Genomic DNA, 17,165 nt, shown 5'->3' with positions numbered 1-17,165 from the left:
TAATATAAAATCTTAGGACTTGAGGCCCTGTTTCCTGGTCCATGAAACAGTGGACTTGAGGTCCACTGTTTCCACGTGGTGTTTTGCCAATAACTGATGCAAAAGCAATATCATACCCTAACACACTGGATTTATTTGTAACAAAGAACACACTTTATACTTAAGGTATGAGATTTCTAAAGCTCAAAATATATACAATCTTGCATGCCCTGTCTTTGAAGCATGATGATAATTTTATAGAAAATATGGTAAGTCTGGATCTGTCACTGGATACATAGTGGACAGAAATAGAGAATATGGTTAAGATGCACACACAGTAAAAACAGGCAAGAACTATTAGACTAAAATATAGAACACTTATCCCTGAGGTATTCATGTTTCTGGGACAAAATCTGCCTTGATCTACCATAAGGATGGGCTGAACATTATGTTTTTTCTCATAACTTTAGTTCATACTGTGTTACTTTTCTTTTTTTAGGTAAAAGCTGGAACAAAAGTAAAGCCAAGTGTCTTCAAAACTTTGACCTGCAACTCTACAAACCCAGTGGAAGCATCCCAAAACATGATGGCCACACGCAGCTAACATTGTGCTAGTATACTTGCCTGTAGCTTTCTCGCATTTATCAGAGTCACAAGCATACTGCCCTCATTTCAACATCTTGCTATTAACCCACTGTATTTTATTTGTGGAACTGTAAAATATGGCATGGATTTTTGGGGCATTTTAAAAAGAAATCAGATTACCAATCCAATTTCTCTGGTTGACATGTAGCAGTGTATGCCCAAAATTAGTGTTTACAGATGCTTTCTGCTCCTCTACATTATTTCCAGGGCTCCAGGGACTTTCTTTAAAGAGCCATTTTTTTAAGAGAAACGGATCTTTAATTAGGCTGATTACTTTTATCTGTGGATAATTTAAACTGAATTTGTCAGCAAATAAATGCTAAATGAATTATTTATTCTTTTCCAACCCGATCACATCTTTCCTCACTGTCATGTAGGATTTTAGGCCTCATTCAGCATTTTGAGGGGTTATTTCTGTTTACATATTCTGATCCCATTCTGAATGGGAAAATGTAAACTGTACTCAAGGCCACAAAAGGCTTTGACCAGTGACTGAATTATAAATGCCAATGGCATGCAGCCTCCAGAGCAGGGATGTGTAAAATGGGGGATCTGGCCAGCAGCCAGACTCCATTTCCCAGCAGCCCCTGCTCATGTCACTGGAGCTGGTTTCCATGGAGACCCCAATAGTGGTTTCCATGGAAACCAGCCCCAGCAGCGCTGGCTGGGGCAGAGCCGCGATCTGCTGCCCTGGGCAGGGGTGTGCAGACAGCAGATCACAGCTCTGCCCGGGGTCCAGACCATGCTGTCACCACTGCAAGATCCCAGCCCTGTCCCCGGAGCAGCTCCCTGCCCAGCACACCCTGCCAGTACTGCTGAGGCCAGCCTCCATGGAAACCCTGGCCCCGTGCTGTCATGGTGCCACAACTATTGGGGTCTCCATGGAAAGTGGCTGCAGCAATGCAGGCAGGGGCTGCTGGGAAATGGAGTTCACCCTGGTTTGATCCAGCCCACTGGCCAGACTTTGCCCACCCCTGCTCTAGAGCAACAGTGGCTGATGAAGAGTAGGCTAATGAAGAGAAACTGTCTCTTTTAAATTATTTCCAGCATCTAAGGCCATATTAAAAGGCACTTAAATATATAAAATTATTTTTGTAATATGGCATTTCTACTGTACTTCTGTTGCTGCATTTATCACAATACAGTTGTGAATGGAGAGGAGGCAGCCTACAGAACAATCTCTATTAATAATATGTTCTGACAGCTTCTGGAGTAGCGGACAAAATGAATGAGCCACAGCCATCTTTGTGCACAGACACGAAACTGCAGCCAGTGGATGAAGTGCAGAAGGTTTTCACCAAAACCCTAGCAACCTCAACACATACACACTCATAGAGACTTTCTATCACAACCTATAGCTTGGGCTCCACCGGCACAGTCCATTCCTCTCATAATGTCAATGAGCAATTGTAAACCAGTCTGGATTTTTTTCTAAGATGAACTAACAAAAAAATACTTCCTTGTTTTTGTCCATAAAATAGCTTGTCTTTATCAGCATATTAAAAATTATAAAGTTACCTAATCACTTCAGATTAATTAAGTCATCAGATTAATTTAGAAAGCAATTGAGAATGTCTCATTTTCATTAGATCTTTGATTGCTAATGTTAAACTAAACAAGATCTTCTTTCCAGACATATTTTTATGTAATTGAAACTACGGTTACTGTATCAGTGTGTATGTCAGTTTTACATAGCATTACTGTGCATCAATGCAATATATAATTATAGAACCAATAGATTAAAAAAAAACAAGACACATGCCATGTTACACAAACCTGCCTCAAGCTTCAGCCAGGATTGAACGGTACTTCACCATGCTGTACAATGGTTAACTTTCATGGTGCTAGGGCAAGAACACACTGGCTACCGTGTAGGTGCTGAATTACTATTAGCAGTGCTTGTACTTGCTCTTTAATATACAATCCATGTCAAAGTATGCAATGGCATGTAACTGCTAGACAGGTCCAAGATCTGCCTTTCTAATACAGACAGCTGGCATATTTAATATGTAATGCCTTTAATTGAAAAGGGCACAGACAAAACCACATAGAATATAATTCAAAATCTGTTTATCTTTTGCTTTGTAGCTAGTACCCCGAGCATCTATAATGGGGTAGGTTTTATGAATCAGATTTAAATCCAGAGGAAAATATTGGTTTTATGGTCTGACATATGGTTTAATATTTTTAAAATAAAATAATTCTTTAGGAAAAAAATTGCCTTAAAGAAATCAACCTCCTTCCAATATGGTATAGGAAAAATGTCTTTTCTCCAGGTTACAAAAAATGTATAAGTGAGGTCTAGGAAACAGAAAAAGTAAAGCGATTTCTTGAAGGACTTACTCCTGTGGGATAAAAAAGGCAACGCAACTATAGATTTTGTACTTGAAGAGAGGAAAAACAACTACTAATTTAACTTTTTTGGTCTTGTCACATCTGACCATCATTATTTAATATCTGTGGTAAAGTACTGCCTCAAGGCTCCACCAGCATCAGGGTTCCCATTGTGTTGGGCACTAAAGACAATACCACCAACATGCATGCAATGGGAGAATCATTGTCCAGATTAGTTTTCTTTTTTTGAAATCTAAACAGACAAAACAGAAGCACAGAACAGTATCTGAAGTCACACATTAAATCAATGAACTTCTCCTCAGACCCTGCCTGTAGCACTACCCACCGAGTATTGGAGCCAGCCTTTTTAGCAGGTATGCCACAAATTAGCCCCACACTCTCTCCAAGTGCCACTCTAATCCTCTCTCCCTGCCTGATCTGCTTCTCTGTTTTCTGCCCTCTGCCCTCTACCTGCTGCTTTGCTGCCTATCCTTGTTCTGCCATGTACCACAAAGAGGCTGCCCGTGCCACTTGTAGCATGCATGCCATAGGTTGGCCACCCCTGTATTGGACAATAGTGCCTTTCTAAAGCTCAATGCTCTTAAGAACTGAACTGGAACCTCCTTGAACGAAACCTCCCAATAGCAACACAATGTATTTTCTTTTCCATTCTTTCTAATGTATGCCAAAGGCCCAGAGGTTCAAGCATATGTGAAGGGAGTAATGATCTAAGGTTGTTTTCATGTTTATGTATTACGTTGGAAATGTAAGGAATATTATTTATTCTTTTTGTTTACGCTTTACATTAAACAGAAAGCTGGAGCAGGAAACTATTAAATCTTCCACAGGAAAGGGAACCAGGTACATTTTTTGCAACCCTCTGCCAAGAGTGTTTCAACAAGACAAAGCCTTGCAAGTAGTTTGGAAAAAATCCTTTTCTCTCTTAACAGCTCAGGTTTCAACCTCAAGTCTCTTCTAGTGTCCAGCAACAATTCCCACCTATCAATAGAGCAAAATCAAAATTAAGCAAGCAAAGCTTGCCATGGTTCATGTCTCCTATAGTCCACCAAAGCAAGGTGAGGCAGCAGACAAAGGGTGTGTCTATAAGCTGCCGTATGGCAACGTTGCTACATTGCTGTGCTTTAGTATTTCCTTTTAAAAGTACTAAAGGACAGCACAGTAACTGCCTGTTCTGCACCGTGCGTATGGAGATTAGATTTCGCCGCTACATCACCATAGCAGCGTGCTAAAACAGGGGACCGTGCCACTACCGCAACATAGCTGCCGATCATGTGTAGACCCATGTGATCACTGTGTCATCGTAGCACAGTATATTGTGACGTAGTGCATCACTACAACACTGTAGGGCAATGTGTAGACATGCCCAAAGGCTTTTTTTCAGGCAACAGATGGAGGTATCCAAATCACAGGACCTGGTGTTCATGGGAGTCTTTTAATTACTGTGATATCTGCTGGGAGGGTAACACAGGAGGGAACAGTCAAGCTAGCAAGTTCTTGGAATATGCCAGGGCAACTTTTTAGAACAAATGATGGGGAAGCCAACAATGGGGGAGGCTGCTCACAAACAGCAAGAAATTAGGTAAAAAATATGAAGATGGATGGCAAATTGAGTGATACTGACCATGAGATGACAGAGTTCAAGTTCCTAAGGAAAGAATGGAAGAGCAACAGCAGAATAAAGCAACTAGTCTTCAGGGGAATAAAACAACTTTAACACACTCTGGGATCTTATAGACAGGATTCTCTGGGAGGCAAGTCTAAGGGGAAAAGGAATCTTGGAGGGCTGTTTGTACTTTAAAGAGGCCATATAATGAGCACCATAATAGGTTTTATCCAGTGCAAAGAAAGGATAGGAGGTGTAGTAAGAGACCAGCCTGGCCAAATAGTGAACTCTTTAATGATTTGAAACTCAACATGGAATCTTACAAAACATGGAAACTTGACCATATTACTACGTATAAACATAAGAGTTTTGCATGGGCATGTAGGGAGAAAGTCAGGAAGGCCAGGCAGCTAGCAACAGATGTAAACGGCAATGAAAAAAAAAACATTCTATAAGTATGTCAGAAGTAAGAGGAAGACCAAGGAAAGTGTATGTCCCTTACTGAATGTGGTGGACAAGCTAATAATGGATGACTCCAAGAAGACTGAAATATTTAATGTCCTGTTTACTTCATCCTTCATGAATATGGATAGCTACCAGATGATGAACACAATTGGCAGGAATGATAGGGAAAGAGAGAAGCAAGCTGGAGTACAGAAAGAAGAGACCAGAGATTCAGAAAAGCTGGCTAGAATGTCAGCAGGGCCAGATAAGAGTACTCAAGCTAAGGTAATTGCAGAACATTTGGCTGGCTACTCTCTTTGAGGACCTAAGGAAGTCAGGTGAGAGCATAGATAATTGGAAAAAGGCAAATATAGTACCCATCTTTAAGACAGAAAGAAGGAGGATCCAAGGAATTACCAACCAGTCAGTCTGACCTCAATATCTGGAACGATGATGGAGCATGTCATCAAGAAATCTATTTCCAAGAACATAAGGGAGAACCAAGTGATCAGGAATAGCCTGATCATCAAGAACAAGTCATGCCTAACCAACATGTGTTACTTCTACAAGAAGGCTCCATGGATGGTAGTAGAGTAGTGGATATGACATATGTTGACTTTAGCAAGACTTTCAATACGATTTCCCATTACATTTTTATTAGTCGTGAGGAAGAAAAAGCAATTCAGACAAAACTTCTGTAAGGTAGATACATAACTGGCTCATTATGCTCAAAGAGAAGGCATCAATGATTCAATATCTAATTGTGAAGAGGTATAAGTGGGGCTCCCCAGGGGTTTTGTCCTGAGTCCAGTACTGTGTAATATTTCCATTAACAATTTAGAGGATGAAATTGGTGGAATTGCATTCACTCTAGAGGATAGGACTAGGATTCAGAATGACCACAATAAAATGGTAATATGGTCTGAAATTAACTGAATGAAATTCAGCAAGGACAAGTACATAGCCCTGCACTTAAGATGAAACAATTACATGCAGAAATACAGATTAGCAAACAAGTAGGTAGACTGCGGTTGTCAGAAAAGAACCTGGGAATTACAGTGGACTGTAAGGTGCCTATGAACTAACACTGTGCTTTTCCTGTGAAAGAATAAAAGAGAATAGAAAAAAAAGAAAGCCAATAACATACTGATCTGTATGAACAGGAATGTTGCATGAAAATGAAAGGAAGTGATTCTTCTGCTCTGTTCAGCACTGATGAGGTCTCACCAAATGACTGTGTCCAGTTTTGGGCAGCACATTTCAATTAAGATGTGGACAAATTACAAGGAGTCCAGCAGAGTGAGCAACAAAGGTTATTAGAGGTCTAGGTAATATGTCTGACAAGGATGTGTTGGAAGAAAAGGGAAGATGTGACAGAAGTCTTCAAATATTCAAATAATGGTTATAAAAAGGATGGTGACGGACCAGTGTCTGTGGCTAAAGTGGCACTGTCTTAAATTGTAACAAGGGAAATTACACTGGATATTAGGAAGAATATTCTCACTAGGAGAATGGTTAAGCAGTGGCATAGATTACCCAGAAAAACTGTGATATCTCCACCCTGGAAGTTTTTAAGAGCAAGTTAGACAGACACCTGATTGGAATAGTTTAGACCAGGATAACCCTGCTTTAAGCAGGAGGTTGAACTAGATAGGTACCTAAGGTCCAGTCCTACTGTTCTATGATTCTGATTCCAAGACCTGTAATTGGAAAGCTCCCAGCCCAGCCTTACCTCATTGCATTACAAAAGAAGCACAAAAAAAGAATGCTGCCCTCCCTCACCAGTTACCTTTAAGGCCTGCTTTTAATGGGGCTAATTAAGATAGTTGAAGATTTGCCAAGAAGATCCTGGAGCTGAGCCAAGTACAAGCCAGTGACGCTTGCTCAGCATTATTCCCCAGTGTTTTCCTAGAAGTTCTTTTGATGGTAACGAGGGAAATGTGCTACTGTTTACCAGGCAAACAAAGAAAATAATAAAGCAATTTAGTGAAAAACAAGAATTCTAGTTGTCAGATTCAATGTAATTGATAAAGTACAGTATGCAGAAATTAGAATTTCTCTTTGTTGTTCAAACTATTGCTATGGTTTGAGAAATACCTATTTTCTTTACTGAGTACTGAAACCTGTGCAGCATAACCCAAGGTAACATCTCCCAGGGCTGTCATTTTGGAGTTTGGACTGATGAACACACTTACTGGTTTTTTGATGGTTAACAAAGACTGTATGCTGTCCAGACCCAAATGAGGTCCTATTTTCTTTATTTTTGGACATGAATTTCTGCCATTAAAAACAATGGGGTGTTTGCTCATTGACTTCCACAGAAGCGGACCCTGTCTACAGCATGGTAAACAGCACAACAAACAGCACAGCAAACACTCGGGATATGTCAATACAGTACACAGCAATGTATTTAAGTACACCACGCTTGCTCTGTTCAAGATAGCTCCCTGAACCAAAGCAATATAGCCATGTTAGCACAGCATTGTGCAAAAATTATGAGCTGTGTCTGTCTTGATGAGCGATATACTTGAGAACCTTAAACAAATGCATAAAGACTAGTATAAGAGCTCTGAAAAAGTAGTACAATGGAACAACTCTGGAAGAAAAAGCGTTTTCCGTGGCCACCTCTACATGAGATGCTGACTGTGCAGTTGTTACTGCACAATCATTTAGTACTTGCGTATACAAGTACTAAATGACTGCACAGTAACGGGAGTTACTATGCAGTAGTGTTACTGAACGTTTTTTAGGCGATGCTGACTGCTCAGTTCATTACTACTGTGCAGTACCATTGCATCATGCTTCGTGCCACGTGATGCTACTGCAGAGTCGTAGCGAGCTACTGAACAGGTCAGCGTCTTGTGTAGGTATGGCCAGTGTCATGTATGTAGGAACGGAAAAGCCAACATACAAAGAGTAGATTCTTGCAATAGGTCACCATTCTTGTCACCCATTTGTTTTTTGTAATTGTGCCATTACATTAAAGCTGAACCTGGAGAAGTAGATCTTAGGTTTAAGGCTGACATTTCTACTGCTCTACGTTAGAGAGAACCAAAAATCTTCATAATGCTTCAGTTGGAAGCATTATGAAGGACACAGAATGGGTTAAATAGTTAAGCCCGTTAATCTACCTTTGCTATTATGTTTCTGTAATAAAACTTCTGTGTATCTGGGGACATCAGCTGTTTTCTGCTATTGAATTGTAATACATAAATATTAAGCTAGCGTTTTGCTTGAGTCTACAATTATTTTAAGGAGAAATGCCATTACCCTATTCAGCAATAATTCTAAAATGCTAAAATGCTTCTTCAAAAAACCAGGCAAGAACATATGGGGCCTTTCTTCCTTATTATTTTACATTTACAAGAGGTTTAAGAGTCTATGAGGCTGAGGCACTTAGTTAAAATGGGGGAGAGTTATGTTTACAGTGCTGAAAATGAAGGTTCAACCCCCACTTTTGGCTCCAATAGATCAAGACAAACTACTAATTTTCTGGCCCTCTGCTTGAGTGATTTATGCTGCTCCTACAGATACTAAAACGGAAGGTTTTTCTTGCTGTTAAGCATTTGTCTATGCCACATCAGTGACACACCTGGGACAGCTGCTAAGAAACATATTTTGTGCATTGTTCCCACTCCAGATCCTGGAAATGATGCAGCCTCACTGGTTTAGAAAGGTTCTCAGCATATGCCCCAGCTCCAGGCTCTCTGTCTCAGGCATGCTTCTTGGCATGTGCTCTGGGCAATTCTACTACCACTACAGTTCATCATCTCCAGGATTTGGCATGTACCACACAGAATTGAGATGCTTTGGGGCAATAGCACCAGGCATGGCAAAGAGGTCAAACAGACCTGCCCTTAGATAAAGTAGATCTACCAAGATTAGCATGCCTGTTCACTTCAAGCATTTGCTTGTTCTCCTCCTACAATCAGCTGCAATCCCAAATTAACATCCAACTTCATTGCCTACTTGTTGTTTAATGCAGGAGGAAGGATGTCATTTCACATGATAAAGGATAATTTAAGCATATTTGTTATATTCACATCCATCCCAAATTCCACAAGAGTGCAATATAGCAAGGAAACTTTTTCAATGGTCCATGCTAAAGTAGTAATGATTAATTTATTATGTTATAATCTAATGCAGCAAGAAAGCAAGATGATAGCTTTTGATTAATTGAAATAATTGAAATTCTCCTTTCCGTAGAATGCTAAGCTAAATGTCTTTAATCTACAGTTGTTCAACCCTTTCTTTAAAGCTCTCTCAGTAGACCATGTGCTTACTGAAGAATTTTGCTACTGCCGTAAGGAAATATTTTTCTTCTTTTGAAATATGATAGCAGCTAGCAAATTTTCAGGTTGAAACCCCTCTCAAGCTGTAGTCTGCCTCCAGTGGTGAAGTTCCAATGTCTTCTCTACCCTAGAAATTTTGCCAAAATTTTTCACTTCTGCTATCACCAGTTCAGTTCTACCAGTGCTAACAATGTGGTAACACTGGTGTAGACAAAGTGCAACCTGCCTTGTACTTGGGTTGACTGAAATTTCACTATACCCCCATTATACAAATGATGCCTGTCACAGGGGTACAAGCATGGGGGAGCAAGGAGCCCCGCCCACCAGGGAACCCATAACAAGGGGAACCCAACCCCAAAAGAGAAACTCTGTAAAAGAAAAAAACTTACCCTTTTTAGGACGCTGAAGACCCAAAGAAACACGCCAAGAAGAAAAGACCATGCAGTTCATTAGCCATGCTTATCTGCAGCTGGGGCCAGGTGATGTCAGCAGGAGACGCTGCCTGGTGGATACAAAAGTTGGCTCCAAGAAGGAGTGAGCGGGGATTGCCAGGAGCAGGAGAGGCTGCAAGGATCCCCCATGCCGGGTGCACTCAGCACCAGTGAAATCAAGAAGATCCAATGCAGAGGCTAGCGTCAGTGTCAGCGAAGACTGTAGGATTGTCTCGCACTGGTGACAGATGGCACAGGAACGCAGGACCCAAGGTGGCTCAGAGAGGAGCTGAGGAAGAATGCGGATCTGAGCCAGGGAGATGCACTAGGTTCAGGCTAGAGTGTGGGGGAGGCAGGCTGCTCAGCCTGACACCCCTCTCCTTTTTCAGTTTTTTTTTCTTTACTTGCCTGTGTTTATAGCTGACCAGGATAGTTCCTTTCTTTTCTTCTTTTGTTAGTCTTTTCCTTTCCTTACTTTGGTGCAGGCTCTTGTTTATTACTTTGTTGTAGATAGTCCTTAAGGTTATAGTAGGGTAATTTTGGTAGCAAAGAAGGATGACTGTAGCATACAGCTCCGACCGGAACCACCAGACTACCGGAGTATATCTCCAAGGGCTGAACATCTAGAGGACCCTGGGTGAAGACAAAATAGAAGTCGGACCAACGAAAGCGTAGGGAGCACAAAGATCCAGAATTGACATCACCGGAGGGCAAGCTGCACTAAGATCTTGAGGCTCAAATTGAGGGCTGGCATATGGATGAGGTGTAGGGGAGGTGGAGCCCCATGTTCATCCACCGGGGGACACGACAACTCTGGAGGTACGCTCAACGGGAGCCCCAACCATTGAAGATCCATCCCAAATCATGGCAGGAGAGTTTTGGGGTTCTCCCCGAAGTGACCGAGGGCCTCCCCAGGGATGGCACGAAGTCCCATCGTGCCCAAGACTAGGCACATGCACCAAAGCAACGCGGGAGTGGATAATCGAATTGAGATGGGCACAATGCCATTTTGAAAAATTGTCCCCAAATCCAGGTTTAGATTAAGATACCAATATTGGAGATATCTGGCCACATTTACTTTGGGTCCATCTCAAATATTTATCTTAGAGCTTAAATATTCTTGTTTCCACTTTTTCCTAGTGGTAACAGTTAACGGCAAATCCTGTCCTGATCTAAATATGCTTCCTCTATTTAGATTTCACTGGTTTCACTGGTGTATACCTGGGCAAGATTTAGGCTTCACTGGTGTATACCTGGGCAAGATGTCCCCAGACAACCTGTGGTAGTCCTGAAGAAAGCATTCAGGGACAAGTTATAGAAAGAGGGAGACAAGAGCATCTGCAAGGATTGTCTTAGTCCAGGGGTGGCCAAAATGTGTAGCACAAGTGGCAAAGGCAGCCTCTGTGTGTGGAACACAGCAACTGGGGAGGAAACCTGCAGCACAGTGACAGATAGAACAGCAGGTCAGGCAGGGAGCACAGGGTGGTGAACAGGAAGAAGACCAGAGAAGATCAGGTGGGGGGGAGGGGATTGGAGTGGCAATTAGGGAGGGTGTGGGGCTAATTTATGGCATGACTGCCACTTTATGTTCTTTGGGCATGGATTGAGTAATCACCTCTTTTGCTAAACTGTGGGTTGCCCCACCTCCCTGCAGAATAAGCTAGTGACTGAGCTTGTCCCTTTTATGGATAATTTTATCACAGTATGAAGATTCATATGGATTTCTCTTGGAAAAATAGGGCAGGTCTGTAAAGGAGGGAGAGAAGCTACTCTCTTTTTTATTTTCCAAAAATGTTCAACGAAAAAATATTTGGCATTTGATTCACATTTTGGAACAGACATTACAGAAAATATAGTATGCAGAGAAAGTGTTTGCATGAATATACTCTGCTGCTAGCCCAATGCGTCTTGCTTCTGCAGCCTGCAGACTCTGCATGGTTTGCCAGATACTGATTCAGAAATTGCAGCAAGAAGAGCGCTGAGCCAGAAAACATCAGCATCCTGTAATACCTTGCAAGTCTGAGCTGACAGATACAATTTTCCTTGGCTTGATGCTGACCTGACTTTCAATGTTATTTATTTTCCTACTTATAATTGAAACTAAGGCAAGTAGAAAGGTTAAAACTTGAACAGTTCATCAGCCAAATGGGGTTAAATAAATGTACTCAAATGAGAAAGGGAGTATTTCCTACTCTTTTTTAAACTAAGGCCCACATCAGGAAACTGAAAACAACTGCACCTCTTTCTCTACAGCCATGTTCCATTAACAGATCCATTTCTTCCTGTTTCTTCAGGCAAACACATCTTCATCATCCTTCATCTTTTATCCTTCATCTTCATAGTGTTCCATACCACTCTGGAACACACAGAATAAGAGGCAGGATTAGAAACACTGATTTATTTATGTGAGTCTTTATTTGACTATGTGATATCAGTGGTACTCACAAACATGAGTAAGTGCTTCAGGATCAGGCCCCCAAACAAGCAGAGAGTATTTAATATAAACATGCAGATCCTTACGCTCTCTGCATTCTTGCCACCATAAATAGAAAGCCGTAATGGCAGTTTGTGCCTGTAAGCCTCAGCTCTGATATACTTCTTAGAACTCTGTCAATCAAACTGCATGAGAAGTGCAAATAACACTAAATCTGGACATAGCCAGGTTTATCTCCGTCACTGATATTCTTCAAGCAATAGCAGGAAGGTTCCAAAATAGTTGCTTCAAGCTGCCTTAGAGAAGCTGTACTTCTACTCAGTGCGTCCACAGGTGGCAGATACTGGACTGACCTTCAGGGAAGGTTAGCTGTGAAATAAGCAGGGGTAACTCCGATATATAAGCAGCAGTATCACCACTAAGATGTGGCAGGGACAGCAGATGGCAATGCTCTCCCTCCTGAAAAGCCACATATATCTTTTGATGGTATTGTGACATGGCAAGAACAGGTCACCATGATAATGAGCCTGTCCAGCCCCCAGCCATGAGTCTACAAGTCCTCAATGGAGGAGCAGGTGGTAGATGCTCGAATCTCAATTACTGTGAAGGCAGATGAAGGCTGCAGCAGGATGAGATTTCCAATTGTCTTGGCCTCCTTGCCATTGGGTTAAGGTCCCATTCTGTCAAGAACCATGTGGAAGGTAATGTGCAGCAGCCTTTCCACAATGCAAGAAATCATGCACAGGTGCCTTCCATGAAAACTGCTTTTCCAGCACTTTTTTCAAGCCCTTTAGTGACCAACTAGTGACAATGGGAACAGGACTGATTGCTTGAAGTTCCTAATCATGAACTGGCACAAAGGCATCAGTTACAAAAAAGTTGTCTAGCGCTTGGACAAGGGAGAAGTGCAATTTGGCAGCTGTAACTGTGACTGAGCAACCTTCTTCAGGATCTGCTCTGCTTACCCTACATAGCAAGGGGAGCTAAAAAAGGTGCCCAAACATATCCTGCCTACCTTTTTCCTGACTGGATAATTACATCTAGTGGGATCACCTTTACTACAGTCAAAATCAACAAAGACACGCAATCAATTTCTGACCTAGAACATCAAGACCCTTACACAAAATCCTAATAGTGAATACCCAAAGTGCCACACCACAATTGTGGCTTGAGAACTCAGGTGACACAATATTGACTCCACTGTATTGAGTGAGACCCAGTGAGGGGGAGATCGGCAGCTCAAAGAACAAGGAGTAGGTTATACCTTCTTCTGGAAGGGTAAACAGGAAGGAAAATGCCTATTTCATAAAGTTGGTTTTTCCATCAAGAATGAACTCATAAACCAACTCAATGAGTTCCCTATTGGAATTAACGAGTGTCTCATTACCCTCTGTTTTGAAGTAGTGGAGAGCCAATACATTATTGTCATCAGTTCATATGCCCCAACTCTTGACACCACCAACGAAAGCAAGGAGGAATTCTAGGCTGACTTTGACCAAGTCCTTTCTGACATTCCAGAGAGAGATAGACTTATTTGGCTCAGCAATGTCAATGCCAAAGTTGGAAGGGACTTGAACCTCTGAAATGGAACCATAAGTAATGAAGGAGCAGGAAAGGTCAATTCCATTGCCATCCTCCTCTTGACCAAATGCACGGAATATGGAATCACCATCACCAACACCCTGTTCCACCAGAAAAACAGGTATAAAATATTATGGCATTATCCAATCTAAGTTTTGGTACTCGATTGACTATGTCATTGTTTGTGTCTAGGATCACAAAGATGTCCACATCGCCCAAGTTATGGTAGGAGCTGACAATTGCTGGACTGACCACAGACTCATCCGCTCACTTATGTCACTCAAACTGGCTCCCAAATAATGGCTTTCCAAACAAGAAGCAGCACCAACAAAAGATCAGCATTGAAGGACTCAAGCATGAACGACACATGCCCCCAGAGGCTAGGGGGGCACAGCAACCGCCTGCAGGTGGCAGGGGTGGTGCTGGCAGCGGGGACATGGTGGCGACAAGCAGGGAGCCCTCGCAGGCATCTGCACCGGTGTTGGCAGCAGGCCAATCAGGGAGCTCCTGCAGGCAGCTCCAGTGATGTCAGCAGTGGGGGGAGGGGAGGGGAGGGGAGGGGGAAGGGTGGCAAGTGCCAACCGGCCAGCAGTGATTGGGGATCACCCACAGACGTCGCCGGCAGTGTTGGTGACAGGGGGAGGCGGGGGGTGGCGAGCGGTGACTGCCCATAGGCACCACCCACAGTGTTGGTGGCGCTTTTTGCAGGTGGCGCTTTTTGCAGGGGGTGAACTGCCAGTCTCAGGGGGTACACATGCATCCACATGCACTCCCTATGTGTCACCAGTGGACTCAAGGACCCAATCAAGTGAGACCTCTTCCACCAGTACCTCAATGAAAACTGGTGAATTCCAATCAACAACACTGGGAAAATGTTGGCAGCAATTGGGGTCCCATCAAGTCCACTATCATCAGCTCCTGTAAAGAGGTAACTGGATTCTCTACTAGGAAACATCAAAACTGGTTTGATGAGAATGACCAGGAGATCCAAGACGTGATCAATCAAAAGTGCGAAGCCTTTTGTGCTTGGCAGAATGATAGCAACTCCAAGCAAAAAAAAATGAAGCACCATTGACCTGAATCTTAGGGCTTATATATACTAACCTGCACTCCTTAAACCAATCTGAGAATAATTAAATTGTCAAAATGTAATACTCCTACTAATATGGAAGCAGTTCAAGCAGCATATAGCTTAATACCAGTATAGATTGTCCAGCTAAGGAAGCACAATAAGCTCTGCTAGTATGAAACTCCTTTAATACTAGTAAACTGCATCCATCATCCACAGTAGGATTCACATAGGAAAACTAAATTGGTTTTAAAAAAATGATGCCCTTAGCAGAACAAGTTGCAATGGTTTAACTTTTCTGGTGTGGACAGGACATTAAGAACTAAGCCCTTCAATATAACATCCAACTAGGATGAGATCACTAACTATAGGATTTGGCAAAATAGACTCCATTCTACACTTTGCTTTGCTCCATGAGAGACAGATAATACTCAGACAAAAAGTCTGGAGAAGAGAGAACTTACAGCAGCAGAGCAAGGAATACATGACATGGCCCAAATGGTATGCAGTAGGAACCACTTGCACAGATCCCAAAGTAAGCCGCTGTACCACAGTGTTCTGTGTTAGAAAAGGTTTCCAGAGTAGCAGCTTAAAGGAACCAAAAACTGCATTCCCTGGTAGACTACGAGCCATCCAAAATTCTTTCACCATAGTAGATAAAAGTCTAGGTAAATGAGTTCAGAGGATATATCATTTCAACTGCTAATCGGCTTAAAGCAAGCTCAGAACTGTTCAACTGCTTTGGCAACATAACATCCCATTAGGTAGGAAGACAAGATAATAAAAAATAAATATACTGAATGTAAAATTTAAGACAGTCCTAATAAAAAAAGTGCACTGTTCAGGCAGAAGAGATGAGGCTGGACTCTCAGCAACTACCTTCCTTTATACTGAGGTTAAAAGCTTGAGTGGCTGGAGAAACCTGAGTCTTATGCATAGGATTCACTCTTTTCCTCAGGCATTCAATTCTGATCTGACTTCAATCTATCCAAATGAGTAGTAACTCTGCAGTAGTTAAAGTGGTTTCACCAAAGTAACATGAGAATGAGAGACAGCAAAGTCAGGCCCATAAGCAGTAGTTTAATTCAACAAGGAGTGTGTCTACACATGTGCTTTAATGCTCAGTACCCTATTAAAGCAGCATGTAAGAAAACATGTTAATACACCAGTATGCAGTAGAATAGGAACATTACAATACATTGCTAAAAAATAGTGCACTTTCACTACTGTATGTTAGAGCAGCCTAATGTGCATTTATGTAGTACCTCACATTAGAGGTACTAAACAATGCTCAGTAGCAAAAGCACATTAATGCACGTGTAGATGCGCCCAAAGAATGTTTCCTGGTGTCTGTGGAGTTAGTTCAGTTTAGGAAAATTGATGTTAAATCTCTGCAGAATGTTTAAACTTCCAGGAACTAGCAAACAGAGCTTGTAAAGAATAGTTCAGAAGTTTGACTTGAGAAGGTGTTTGCTTTTAGCAACTGATGAGTGTGGTAACTCCCACTGATCCAAATTCAACAGCACTTCACTTTAACTGTGCAGCATAAACTGCACACGCTGCTGTAACATAAATCAGAAAGTCATCATAGAGCTTTGTCTTAAAAGGAGATTGCATTTCAGTCACAGGCAGATGTTACAAAGAAAGAAAAACCAAATAAAAATGCCTGCCTCTGATACTTCTAGTGTTGGCTGAAATGGTATGCAGATAATCATATCGACACTGGATCCTTGCTGAACACTAATGAAAGATTCATGGACAAAAATGGCTATGTGATCCACAGTTGAGTTGATAAGGTATGCGTGAATAGACTGTTTACTAATTGATTGAGGCAAAGTAATAATGCATACAAAGCAAGGATTGGAGGAATCCTTCCCTTAGGAAAAAAAGAACTATATAATGGTAATGGTTTACTAAGCACCCAGCTGTGAACATTCAGTTTGCAGCACTTTCTTTATTCTATATTTATATGTCCTTGGCAGCTTCACATTTTAAAAAAAAGGAGAAAAACAGTCACATCTCTCTTAGTTTACATTCTTTATATTAGCAGAGTCTATCTTCACAGTGAAGCTGATGCAGTCCTTTACATAGGACTGTTGAAAGAGAGAAAATAATGACAACCAAACCCAAGAGATCAGATCCAGTAGGAATGCAAACTTCTCTACTAGTGAGCAGTAAAAAAATTCGCCAGCTGCCAGGGCCTCAGTATTTTAGGATTAGTTGGGAAAGTTGGCAGTAGTGCTCAGCTCTCCCTACCAGCTTCAGTCATCTATTGTTATTTGGGAGATGCTACATTAAAAGAAACAGCCAACATAAAAAGAAAAACAATATT

The 17,165-nt window shown here is 41.8% G+C and overlaps 1 long non-coding RNA gene across 1 annotated transcript in view; it reads right to left on the bottom strand.

The window, feature by feature from the left end:
• Positions 1 to 9,713: 9,713 nt before the first annotated feature.
• Positions 9,714 to 17,165, bottom strand: part of LOC132250617 (uncharacterized) — a 54,380-nt gene continuing 46,928 nt past the window's right edge. The window contains exons 3-4 of the long non-coding RNA XR_009462209.1: positions 11,989 to 12,105; positions 9,714 to 10,382 (exon numbers count right to left, since the gene is read on the bottom strand). This is a non-coding gene — a long non-coding RNA (uncharacterized LOC132250617). The remainder of the gene's footprint in view (positions 10,383 to 11,988; positions 12,106 to 17,165) is intronic.

The sequence above is a fragment of the Alligator mississippiensis genome, chromosome 5 (assembly GCF_030867095.1).
Source record: "Alligator mississippiensis isolate rAllMis1 chromosome 5, rAllMis1, whole genome shotgun sequence".
In the NCBI taxonomy this organism is placed as follows: domain Eukaryota; kingdom Metazoa; phylum Chordata; order Crocodylia; family Alligatoridae; genus Alligator; species Alligator mississippiensis.
This window is presented reverse-complemented; position numbering and strand designations above follow the sequence as displayed.